General features: G+C 42.3%; 1 pseudogene; it reads right to left on the bottom strand.

Annotated features, from left to right (window-relative positions):
• Positions 1-2,880: 2,880 nt before the first annotated feature.
• LOC147454040 (uncharacterized) lies at positions 2,881-6,798 on the bottom strand (annotated as a pseudogene).
• Positions 6,799-12,076: the final 5,278 nt, after the last annotated feature.

The raw sequence follows: 12,076 nt of genomic DNA, 5'->3' as shown, positions 1-12,076 counted from the left end.
CTTATCTATGATGACATGAAAAGTGAGGCCAAAATACCATTGTATGGTGGAGCACGAGTGTCTAGATTGAAGGCGCTTCTGGTTCTTCTCAACATGCAGAAAAAATTTGGATAGAGTGACACTAGAGTCACAATACTTTCCAGGTGATCTATTACAATGTGTCTACTTAAATAAAAAACTCTAAATGTATAATGTACCAAATTACTTACACAAGTGTTTTGGTTTTTTTCCCTGTGTAGATTGCGCACATACTGCCAGCTGATAATGTGATGCTAGATTCCAGAGAGGAAGCAAGAAAGATCTTGTAAAACTTGGGGATGGATTACAATTCATTCACGCTTGTCCTAAAGACTGTATTCTTTTCAGAGGGGAATACATAAACATGGAGAAGTGTCCGAAATATGATTATGAGAGATATCAAGTAGATCTCCACAGACAAAAAGTGTCGTAGAAGGTGTTGCAACTTTTTCCTCTATTGCCTTGCATCAAGCATTTCTTTGAATGCAAGTCCATGGCCACTCTAGCATCATGACACAAGGAGAATAGATCTTCAGACAGTGTGCTATGGATCCCTGCAGATTGCGCGACATGGATGCATGTAGACAACACATGGCCGGATTTTTCCAGGGAAGCTTAAAATTTGCGCCTCGACCTGGCTATGGATGGCATAAATCCATTTGGTCATAGGTCGACATCTTACAGTGTATGGACAATTGTCATTGTCAACTACAACATTCCCCTGTAATTGATGACCAAGAAGGGGCACCTATTTCTAAGCTTGATTGTGCCGGGACAATGGATGGGGGAAAAGGGAAACGCACCCAACAAAAAATAGCAAACCTCTCTATAGCCAGGGTAATCACTGCACCCCGACCCACTGAAGTTCACCTTCAAAACTCACAGAATTTGTTTACAAACCTTGCCCACAACCTTGTAAACATGACCTTCAACCTTAGCACAATCTGCTGTTAGCTCTCACTCAACAAGTCACTCTCTCTCTCTCTCCCTCTCCCACAACACAGGTCCAGTAAGGCACACACTTCTCAATTGGCACCACAAAATAGGGATAAGGCAAAGACGAGAAGAGGAAAAAAGAGGCAAAGAGATGACACCAATTGTGGCTATGGATTCCTTTGATTAACAACAAAAACGATCACTACAACCTTGGTAATTTCTTGCTAACACACTCTGCAACAATCCTCGATCAAATGAAGAACAAGAAGCTTGTGCTAGAACAGATGCCGCCTCGGCCCCGCCTTCTCCTTGGAGATGCAAATGGACAGCTCCGTACTTCGGTCTTTTGCAAACTCCTCCTCTCCTCATTCTTCTTCTTTCCCAAGCACCCTCCTCTCATGCAAAAGAAAAGACATCCCTCCTTCAAAACTGCCGACAAAAGCTTCTTTTGCCTTGGGCGTGTGTGCTACCCCTTCCAATTTTAGCCCCCCGTTCTTCTCCACCGTTGCATGTGGTCCTTCTCTTGCCCTATTTTGGGCCCCTTTCTTGGGATTCAAGTCACTCATCGCGTGCACTATACTCAAGCCAAGTGGTGCCGTCGGTGCACCCCGTGTGCCCCTTCAAAACTTGTGGCACGGGAACCAGACCCAGCGGGCGCCATGTCATCGACAGCTTCGCATCCAACATCACCCAGGGCCGCCGATGGATGCCAAACGTGCCATTGGAGCAGCACCCCCGCATGGACTCCATAGCCAGTGAGCTCCTTAAGCTCCCAACCCACTTGATATCCAAATTGGGCGCCCTTTGCTGCCCTTATACCGTGCCCAGCCAGTGCCTTTTTTTACATATGGGCTTAAGCCCCCACCACGTGGCGGCTCCTCGTCACTTGGACCTCCATCCTCCCTTGAGAATTCCACCTAGGTTCACCAAAAACCTTTTTTTTACTCCCACTTCCCGTGCATGTCATCTCCTGCTCAAGGATTCGGTCACCGAACCGACAAGACAAATCAGAAGCCACCATTCTCGGCTCTTAACTCCCTCATCTTGAACCCCTTTTGGCTTCGACGGGCCTGCCAACCAATGCGATCAAAACCCCCAAAAAGTACCTGTAACCATTTCTGAACGACTGTACCCCGATCTCCAACTGCTACATCTTTCTGCTCCAGACTCTGTTTGACAAGCAATCGATTCCTGCAAGCTCCCTACACTACATAGCACCTTCTTGAACCCAGTCGAGGACCAACAAACACTAGATGGCACGCCCCCCCATGCGGTCAGGTAGGTATCAACCTAGCCCCCGAAAAAACTTTAACTGTCCATAAACTGCAATCCGTAGTTTCGATCTGCAATATGAAAAGACTGGTAGGCCCCATAATTAGAGCACTACACATCCATACACTGACATCATCTCGGGCCATCTGTCCCCAGGCGCCCTATCCGGCAACAATCTGCAACACATCGCACCTTCAAACTCCAATACCTTGGGCTCCGCAGCTCTGTTTGATGAGCCATCAGGACCTGCTCCTTCAGCACTTCAAGCTCTACATTTGTCGGCAAAAAGCATTACTTTGATCACCCTTCATCTGCCTCCCTGTCAGGCCGTACCTGGAGAATTTTTGGCCTAAAAGACCACATAAAGCATACATCTCTGCTGCCACTTGCCTGCACGAGTTCTTCCCATCTTCTCTAGCCCTTTGCCATGCATCTATAAGTATACACATCACTACCTGTACCCTCTTCTCTGGTTGACACACTTTGGCTGCACCATGATTGCCCAAACCTCTTGTTGAACATTCATGTTCAACCAAAAAACATCTTTATTCTTCTACCTGCTGCAAAACTGATAACACTTTTCAAGATTGAAAGGGAACCAAAAAAAAACTACTATATGTACAAAGTCTTATTCGCGGCTTGTGTAAATTCTATTCAAGTCGGTTGCCCACTCCTCTCCATTAAAACCTGATGCACTACTGGCACCAGTTCCCTCTCAAAATATGGCTTGAGATGCACACCATTCACCCTGTTCCTGAAAAGATGACCATTCATCCTCATCAGCAAATAAGTACCATTAGGAAAGGTCTGCCGAACTTTGTAAGGCCCAATCCACTTCTTCTTGAACTTCTTTTGGAAGGTAAGATCTAGATAGCTTTCATAATTCATGACTAAATCCCCCTTCTCTATTTGCTTCTCTGGCAAGTGCTGGTTGAATTTTGCTACTCTTTTCTTCCACTTCTTCACATAGAAATTTGCTGCTGCTTCGTGATCCATTTTCAAAGATTCAAGACTGGTTATTTTATCCTGCAGAATATCCTTGTAAGATTTTTTAATTCGCCACATACCTCTTAGTGCCCCTAGCTGCACATGAACCGGTAGCACCGCTTCCTTACCGTAGACCAACTCATATGGAGTAAAGTTGGTAGCCACCTTGTAAGAGGTCCGCTATGCCCACAAGCACTTATCAAGATTAGCTTCCCACTCTTCTACCTGTCTATATACATACTTTGTGCGCATTTTGACTATTTGTCGATTTGCACTCTCAACCAAACCATTGCACTGAGGATGGTATGGAGATGAAAACTTGTGCTGAATCCCCAACTTTTCCACTAGTGCACGCACCAGTTTTCTCCTAAAACCTTGGCCCCGATAAAAAATGAGCACCCAAGGCACTCCAAAATGGCAACATATGTAATCAAAGACAAATTGAGCAATTGTAAGGGCATTTACCTCCTTTACCGCTTTTGCTTCAACCCACATGGTAAGATAGTTGATGGCCACCACAATGTAATTCTTACCACTTGTAGACTTAGGCAATGGACCGATGGCACCCAATCCCCACTTCTCAAACGCATCCTGAGCTATGATAGCCCCTTGTGGTTCAGCTATTAGCCTCCTTTCACCAATTGTTTGGCATGGATGGAATGTTTTGCACCAGTAGTGTACATCTCGTACAATTGAGGGCCACCAAAAACCGCCCCTTAGAATGCAAAATAAAATGTGATCCTTTCCCTGATGACCGCTTTCCTCATGACATTGCTCCAATACCATGCCGATCTCATCCTTGTAAAGAACCCTTCTTAACACTCCATCCCTTCTGTAGGTCATCAAATCCTGGCCTACTAGAGTGAACCTTCGTGCCTTCTGAACAATTCTTCTCTTTTGCAGCTTTGACAATCCCTGTGAACATTGACCTGTACTCAAGAAATCATCAACTTCCTTGAGAGTTTCCCTTCCTGCATAAGTAGCTGGTGCTATATATAGACTTGACACTTGAGTTTGCACTCAACTGCTAGCTAACCGATCTGCTTCTTGATTTTGCTCTCTCTTGACATGCTTGAACTGCACTTCTTCAAAAAACTTTAACAACTTCTTTATGAAAAAAAACCAATTTTTGAGAGAATCTCTTTTTACCTGCCATTACCCCAACAACCGTTTGATGACTAAGAGGGCATCCCCCTTAACTATTAACCTGGAGATACCAAATTCGACACACTGCTTGAGCCCCAAGTGGAGGGTCAAGTACTCGGCTTCATTATTCGTGTGAACAACTTCCAAATCATAGGCCTTGGAAAAAATTACTTCACCATGAAGGTCTTGAATGACCACACCACCTCCTGCTTTCTGCATAACTCTTCTGTAAGAACCATCAAACCACATGGTAAAAGCCTCCTTCAAATCAGGTTCCTCTGCAACATCCTCTTTCACCACCTTGGGGTAGATAGGTAGGTCTGCATCCTTGTTGACCAGGATATCCGCCAAATGAGACCTACTGGTATGATCAATTTTGAACTCGAACTCAAACTCTTGCAATTCCAACACCCACTATATGCGTCTCTATATAGAGATGCAAATAGCGATGCTAATAATGACGCTGGGGGAAAAAATATTCCTGTGTATTTTCATTTGCTACAGCTGTCACAAGTGTGAAGAACCTCTTGTAGTGTGATAGTACCAAAGCAAGAGATGACAAAATGCACTAAGTCCCAAACTCTATGCAATTTTTCAATTATGCTAATGCCATGGCTCTTCTCTTCTTTGCATTCACCCAAATCTCAAAAACATCATTCCAGTCAATCAATGAGCTGCCACGCACATCAATGGGCAATAACATCAAAGCACATCATCTTCATTCTCAACAGCTTTGTTCCCCTTATCTTTGTTCTCAACATCTTCTTTGTCACACTCGTTTTTGTTGTCTTTTTTTCCTTCTTATCTTTGGGAATAGGCTTAAACTTAAAAACATGGCTATGAGACTTCCCACTTGCATATGCATACACCAATTTACCCTCTTTTTCCATTCCTAAAAAAGTTGACACATAGTTTGATCCAACACCAAAGTTATTAGCATCACTAGTAAGATGTCTTCTAGTGAGCTTTTCAAATGTCATATCAATCAAAGAACCAATAGTGGTCACATCCATCTCTTGCCCTAGGAACTCTAAAGATTGCTAATCTCTACAAGAACATCGGCAAAAAGATGAATCATAAATTGTACTTGAAAGATAGTAGCATATACATACCACTTCTTTTTACAAAGTTTCCATTGTACAAGAACGACATGGATAATTTTGACAAGTATTTCCATGACTTTGCCTCTTGAAAGCCATTGCACTGAGTAATTCATAACACTTTCGCATCTAAAATATTATACTCAATCATGATCTTCCACAGTTCTTCATGTCTCTTCCCAGACTTTTCCAACCATGAATACACTTTATTTGCAACTTTGTCAACAAAGGAGTATGCATGAGGATGAGATACAAACCCATCCTTTGCAGACAAAGCTTGCCTATGTGCAATGCAGTGTACACCCATGATATGAGGCATATCTTTCAGAAAACATGCAATAAGACCTATCTTATGACCAATCATCATCGATGCACTATCGGTTGCAATAGCAATGAGCTTGTTTACATCTAGCCCATTATCTTTTAGAAATTTAGTAATTGCATCGTAGACACCCTTTGGATTTGCATTGTCCATGGGTAGAAATTCAACAAAGAAACATCTAGCATGTCCCTTCCCTTTATTACCCACATACGTAACATACAAATCAAGTGCTTTTCCATGGTACGATCCGTACTCTCATCAATGAGCATAGAGTAAGATGGACTTGCACACATCTCTGCTAGCATTTTCTTCTTCACGTGATCCTTTATGGTGAGTATCATCTCTCTGCCAGACACTGGATTCATGTACGAGCCATACTCTCACGAAGGAATTTGCAATGGATGGGATATTTATCCAACTCACATGCACAAAAGTAAACTAACTTCATACATGTCACGATACACATTTGGTGCAAATGAACCATTGAGTCCATGCCATCATCAAGAGGGCCTCTACCCATATCCTCCATACATTTCTTGGCATTTAATAAATGCATAGAATCTGTATGATCTTTGATGAGAGCATGGTCATGCAATTCTGAGATCATAAATGCTATATATCTTCATGAGTGTATGTATTAACCTTCTTAGTTTCCTCACAATAAGTGCATTTAATAATCTCCTCATTCAACATGTTCTTACATCAATAAGACCAAGGATGGAGAAGAGTCCATTGCTTCAGCCACCTTCTCTTTGTTTTGTTAATATCCTCAGGCATATCTACATCGGCATTAATTGTGCTAATGCCAAGACCTTGGTTTGCGCTATCACTCATATTGTTCACAGATGCATCTACATTTGATACATTTGACACCGCATTTCCCACATATTTCAATGCACTGCCAGTTTGGACACTAGTTGTACGTTTGATCACACATGCATCTAGCTTAGGCTGAGACTTTCTCTTCTTCTTTGCAAAAGAAAGAGAAGACGATCCTAATTTTTTGCTAGACTCCATTTCAATTTCACAGCTCAGGCAATGCGAACAACTTACTTAATCTACAAAATTGACCATACACACCAAACTACAAGTCACAAATTGTTTCTTGAGTCAAAAGCATAGCCAAAAGTAAAACCTTGAACATTGATTACCAAATCATGATTAAAGAACATTCAAAAATGGCTCGAGCATCAAGCACTTACAACATGGTATTCATTGGTATGCTGTGGGCTGATGAAGAGTGTTTTCGTGCATGCTTTTAGGCTTTGAAGTCCACAAACACCCTCTGCTAGGTTCAACTTGTAACAGGCTCAACTCTATAGCATTTCAAACAATAGAAAAAATAGAATCAACAATGCTCTCTCTCTTAGTATTCCACTAGAACCAAGGCTCTTGGCTCCTCGCTTGGCTCTTGGGTAGACAATCTAATTGAGTGCTCATTTGGCTATATTTCAATGATAGCCTGCTATTTAGGTCATCAAGTATCATTTTATGAGTCAAGAAGACAGACCATGTGCAGTGCACAATGCAGTGCACTCTGTAGTGCACAATGCACTCCTGACTTGCTCCTTCAAGCCTTGTGCTTCCAACCAATGCTTCCCACAACCCTAATACCTATCTGTGCAGTAGCCCTGTCAGAGATTTTAGCAAGTATTGGTGCGACCAAAGTTGGTCGAAGTTGAAAGATGTGTTGTGCAATGCAAATGAGAAAGGAGCAATCGATGGTGCATAGGGGTGGTGCTACTGGTTGTAAGCATGAGGAGTTTGAGGTGGCATAGGAAAGTTCGAGGAGGTCAACAACCAACATAAAAAAAGAGGTGATGATAGAGGTTGAGAGGGATATACACCACTAGGTAGCATTGCAGAGGAAAGGAGAGGGAGCTCGTCAAGGGACACGGGGAAAGCTCTGCAAGGAAAGAGCACTGATTTGGTGTGTAAGGCTTTCAAATGCTGAGCAAGAGGACTTTGGTGCTGGATTGGAAACCTGGCCTTGACCAGCTTGAATATATGGAGAGAGATGGCCGCCAAAGGTAAGAAAGAGAAGGGGAATCCAAGGGGTGCTACAAAGGCGAAAGTGAGTTGAAGGGGACTTCATGAAGGAGGGCCGTTGATGCATTGGCGCTTACTAAAAATGTGTGGTCATGGTCTTACAAGGATGCGTTTAGTGAAGATCTTGTTGGACTTGCTCAGGCCTAGAACACATTCATTTTCAAGTATTTGTGAAATCTCCCATCTTTATGGTTGCCGCTCGAATGTGGTCTATGCACTTGCACCCTCACAAGTTTCAGATGGGGTTCTACCACTAGTCGCTTGGCAAGGGGCTACTGCAGAGGTCGCATGGGTGAAAGAGCTAGACCTGGTGAGAGAAGGAGAGGCGATGAGAGTGTTACGGGGAGGATTCACTACAACACATCGCACCGATACCGACGACAGTATCCCTGATAAAAACAAGAGACTCCTGCACAAGCCATCCTTTGGCTATTTGACAAACGAACCCTTTTAACATCTTCATGAATCTTGCCAAGAAGAACATCCACCTGTAATGGATCGTTCCAGCTACTACAACTTCATCAACCACATGCACAAGTAAATGCATTTGGATAGTAATAATGTTGGTTGAAAAATACTTCTCCACCATACACACTGCCTCTATAGCATGTAAGTAAGCTATATCTATGCTTTCTCTCCTGATGTCTATTAATGAAAGCCAATGCACCAACTCACTAATCTTCTAAATTGTGTTTCTTATGTCATATGTCAGGCAATGTTTGATGAAAATTGGTAGGATAAACTGTAAATATTTATGATGATCATGAAATTTAAGACCACTTAGTTTGTCATCTTTAGTAAAAGCTATTTTCAAGCATCACATACTTCCAATAGGAGTTTTGAATGTAGATATGAATTTCTTTACTTGTTTCTCCTATGCCTTTCTCAAAACCCATGGAGCTTCTGGAATAGCATAATTTCCATTGGGTTTAAGTCGAGCCACATATTTGGCATTTTTCCCACGGCTTGCAGGTCGTGTCTTTGTGTCTTGTTATCCTTTTTTCCAGTAATGGTCTTCCATAGGATCGCCCCCACATTTAAAAAAAATTCATTAGGTCAAGCAAATGATTGATAAGCAAGCCAATCCAATATGAAAGATCATAAAAAATAGAGTGTCTTTTCATCCCAGGTGGCATAAAATCTTTCAATTCTTGCCACATGTTCTTCCAGTCACTCGCCTTCAATGGATGCATATTGTGTTTGTATATATTTTGTCCACACAGCTCATGACCGTCATGCAAAAATCATCCGTGCTCCTTGTACACTACCTTGCCCAAATAATCAGAGCGATGGAAGCCAATTCAAGGACCACAAAGCGGACATGCATGGTTGCTTGAGTAGCTCAAACCTTTAAACCAAAAAGAAAGAACGAAAAAAGATCAAGCATTGAACTAGCACTACCTATAGAATGCAAATAGATATGGGTTTCAAAGTACTTACTTGAACACTCACCAAAGCTTATCCAATTGTGCATGGTCCACACGAGAATGTCTTGCAAATGGGCATGTTGTCAGCCGACCGGTAGGGACATGTCAACCACATCAATCCCTGTCCATAAGATTTGAAGCTCTTGTATAAGTGGTACCAGATAGATATCCATGTTCTTTACCTTGTACTTCCCTAGAACAATTAGTGACAATAGCAGATGGCGCTGTCATGCCGTGGCATGTACATAGTGTGAAATAAAACATTCACCTCACTCTTGACACTTCTCGATGTATGCAAATAAAAGAAATCATGTACATATTGTGATAAATGTTGAAGCGTCTACTGCGGTCATTATCATGTACATACCTATCCGGGGAATCGTGGTCCTGGATGTGACGCATTTGCATGCTTTTCCACTTGATAAGATGCTTAAATTTTTTTTACAATGTATATATTCCAAGTGTTTCATGGTGGCACACTCATTTGGCCTATAAAGATTGATGCAGACAAAAATTGCCAAAAATAGCAGTTAGCAGGCACCATTGCAGAATTGCATGAAAAGTGACCCAAAATTATTTTATGCTTATGTGAGTGATCCCACAAATTTAGGGATTTTTTTGACTCCGTTTGGGATTTTTCGCATAAAAAATGGCATTTTTTGGGTCAAAAATGAGCTGAAAATGACCTAGTTTTGGTCCAAAGTGGCAAAATGGCCCAAAAATTGACACATCAGCTGACAATGCCATGGGGAAGAGAGAGAAGGGGGTTTTTTACAGAAAAAACCATCAATTTTTCTCTATCGTATAATTGCTTCCATGGTTGCCCAATCTATGTGTGCTGCAGTCCCGCCTCTTCGCAATCTTGTATCTGAGCTTGTGAGGGAGTGAATTAGGGTTTCCCCTTATCAAAATGGTGTTTGAGCTTCAATATAGAAGCTCTTAAATCTCTAAAAAATCAAAAAATGGTCGCCAAGAAGGTGGAAGCTTGAGCATTCCTTTCAACTGTTTCATGCTACGACTATGTAATTGGGGGCGAGGCTACATGATACCATGAAAGAGGTTTGGGTTTTGATTGAGAATTGTGCTTGTTTGAGCATCAAGGTTTCATGGCTGAAACATTAGTGTTTTTCAATGGTATTTTTAAGTGAAATTGAATGTGATTTGATGATCCTCTCATCATACTCTCGACTACGAAAACAAGCAATTTCCAAGCACGATAGGAAAGAGGGTTTGTGACTTTGCTGCATCAAACACTCTTAGATTCTCTGTCACCCTTAGAAAGAGGGTTGGTGATTCTCCACAAAATCTTTCTTGCAAAGGGTTTGTGACTCTCATCACGAACTCTCACAGCCAGAGGTTCTGCACCTTCCTAGCTAGACCGCACACTTTCCGACATTTCTGGTGAACCCGACGCGAAGCAGCTGGGGTGGGGGTTCAGAAACTTTTTTTGAAAGGTTTAATTACAAATAATTAAAGCTATGGATCAACAATAGCAACAAGGCATGCGTTTTGATCAAGGCACAATGCAAATGTTTCAAGCATTCGCCATGTTTATGCAACAACAACATGCTGCAGAAAGAAGGGAGGTGTCCGCAACCAAAGCCCTTCAAGCTATTGTGAACAAGATAGACCAATTTGAAGGGAAAGATATCACAAAGTTTCTTCGTGGTTATGTAAAGGAGATGGAGCTACAACGGGTTCCAGAGGTGGACATGATTCGTAGTTTTGAGCTTGTTGTGGTCCTTGAGATTAGAGACCATGTAAGGGGAATCAGGAAGGAGCATGTAGAAGGTTGGGAGCAATTCAAATTATCCCTAAAGGAGGAATACTTCATGGAGGACTCTAAAAGATTTACAAAAAGGACCTTCTTGGAATGGGTTGCAAAGCCAAAAGAAGGACTTTCCATCACCGAACTGTTGAGAGAGTTTGAGCGACGCTATGCTCAACTGTTAGGAACAAAGCGGGCTACTTTGGATAGTGAAAAGACTGAATTGTTCCCTCAAGCTGCAGGTCATGAGCTCCAAGAAAAGCTAGAGCTACTCCTTGAAGACAAGAATACAGAACAGGGTCTAAAGGCGGAGTGGAAAGAGGTTGAAGACGTAATCTCATTGCTTGCTAAGAGGCAACGTCGTACGGACAAGATGGTGGTGAATGGTACTACCTCTCCTCCTAGCACGTCAGAGATTCCACCAAAGCCTACTGTTGTGAGTCCAAAAGCTGATAATTCAATGCTTGATGAGCTTGTTAAGGGCATGCGAGAAATGAAGTTAAAGCTAACAAGGCTTGAAGAGAAAGGACAACCTGCTGCTATAGGACAAAAATCCCAAAGCAAAGAAGGATTTGTGCACAAATGCATATGGTGTGATGGCACAGACCATGGCAGAAGGGATTGTGATAGCTTTAGTGATGCCTTAAAAAGAGATCTTGTGTTTTTTAAGGATGGCAAGATCCATCTGTGGGAGGCAGGTATTCCATTAGGAACTAACTTTGGAAAAGGAGGTATGCGGAAGTTAGTGGAGGATATGGCGACTAGTCATGCTATTCCTGCAGTGGAGACTGCTACCTATGGGGCAAAGATAGAGCTAATTCCAAAGAAAGTGTTAAAGTATACTCCAGATGATTTTGAGGAGGTTGATAGCTTGTCGCCATATGCAGTAGTCTCAGCCGAAAAAGGGAAGGTAACTAAACAGGTATTACACATGAAGCCGGTGATTGCATACACCATACAACAGGTTGGGATGACCCTGTGGACTCTTTATTAGTGCATGCCTATGTTGCAAAATGCTATAACAATGAAGCAATTGTGGAAGAGAAGCGTA

Source organism: Adiantum capillus-veneris, chromosome 7 (assembly GCF_014529385.1).
Source record: "Adiantum capillus-veneris isolate H3 chromosome 7, ASM1452938v2, whole genome shotgun sequence".
NCBI classification, from domain to species: Eukaryota; Viridiplantae; Streptophyta; class Polypodiopsida; order Polypodiales; family Pteridaceae; genus Adiantum; species Adiantum capillus-veneris.
The sequence above is the reverse complement of the archived record's forward strand: the minus strand, read 5'-3'. Positions and strand labels throughout refer to the sequence as shown.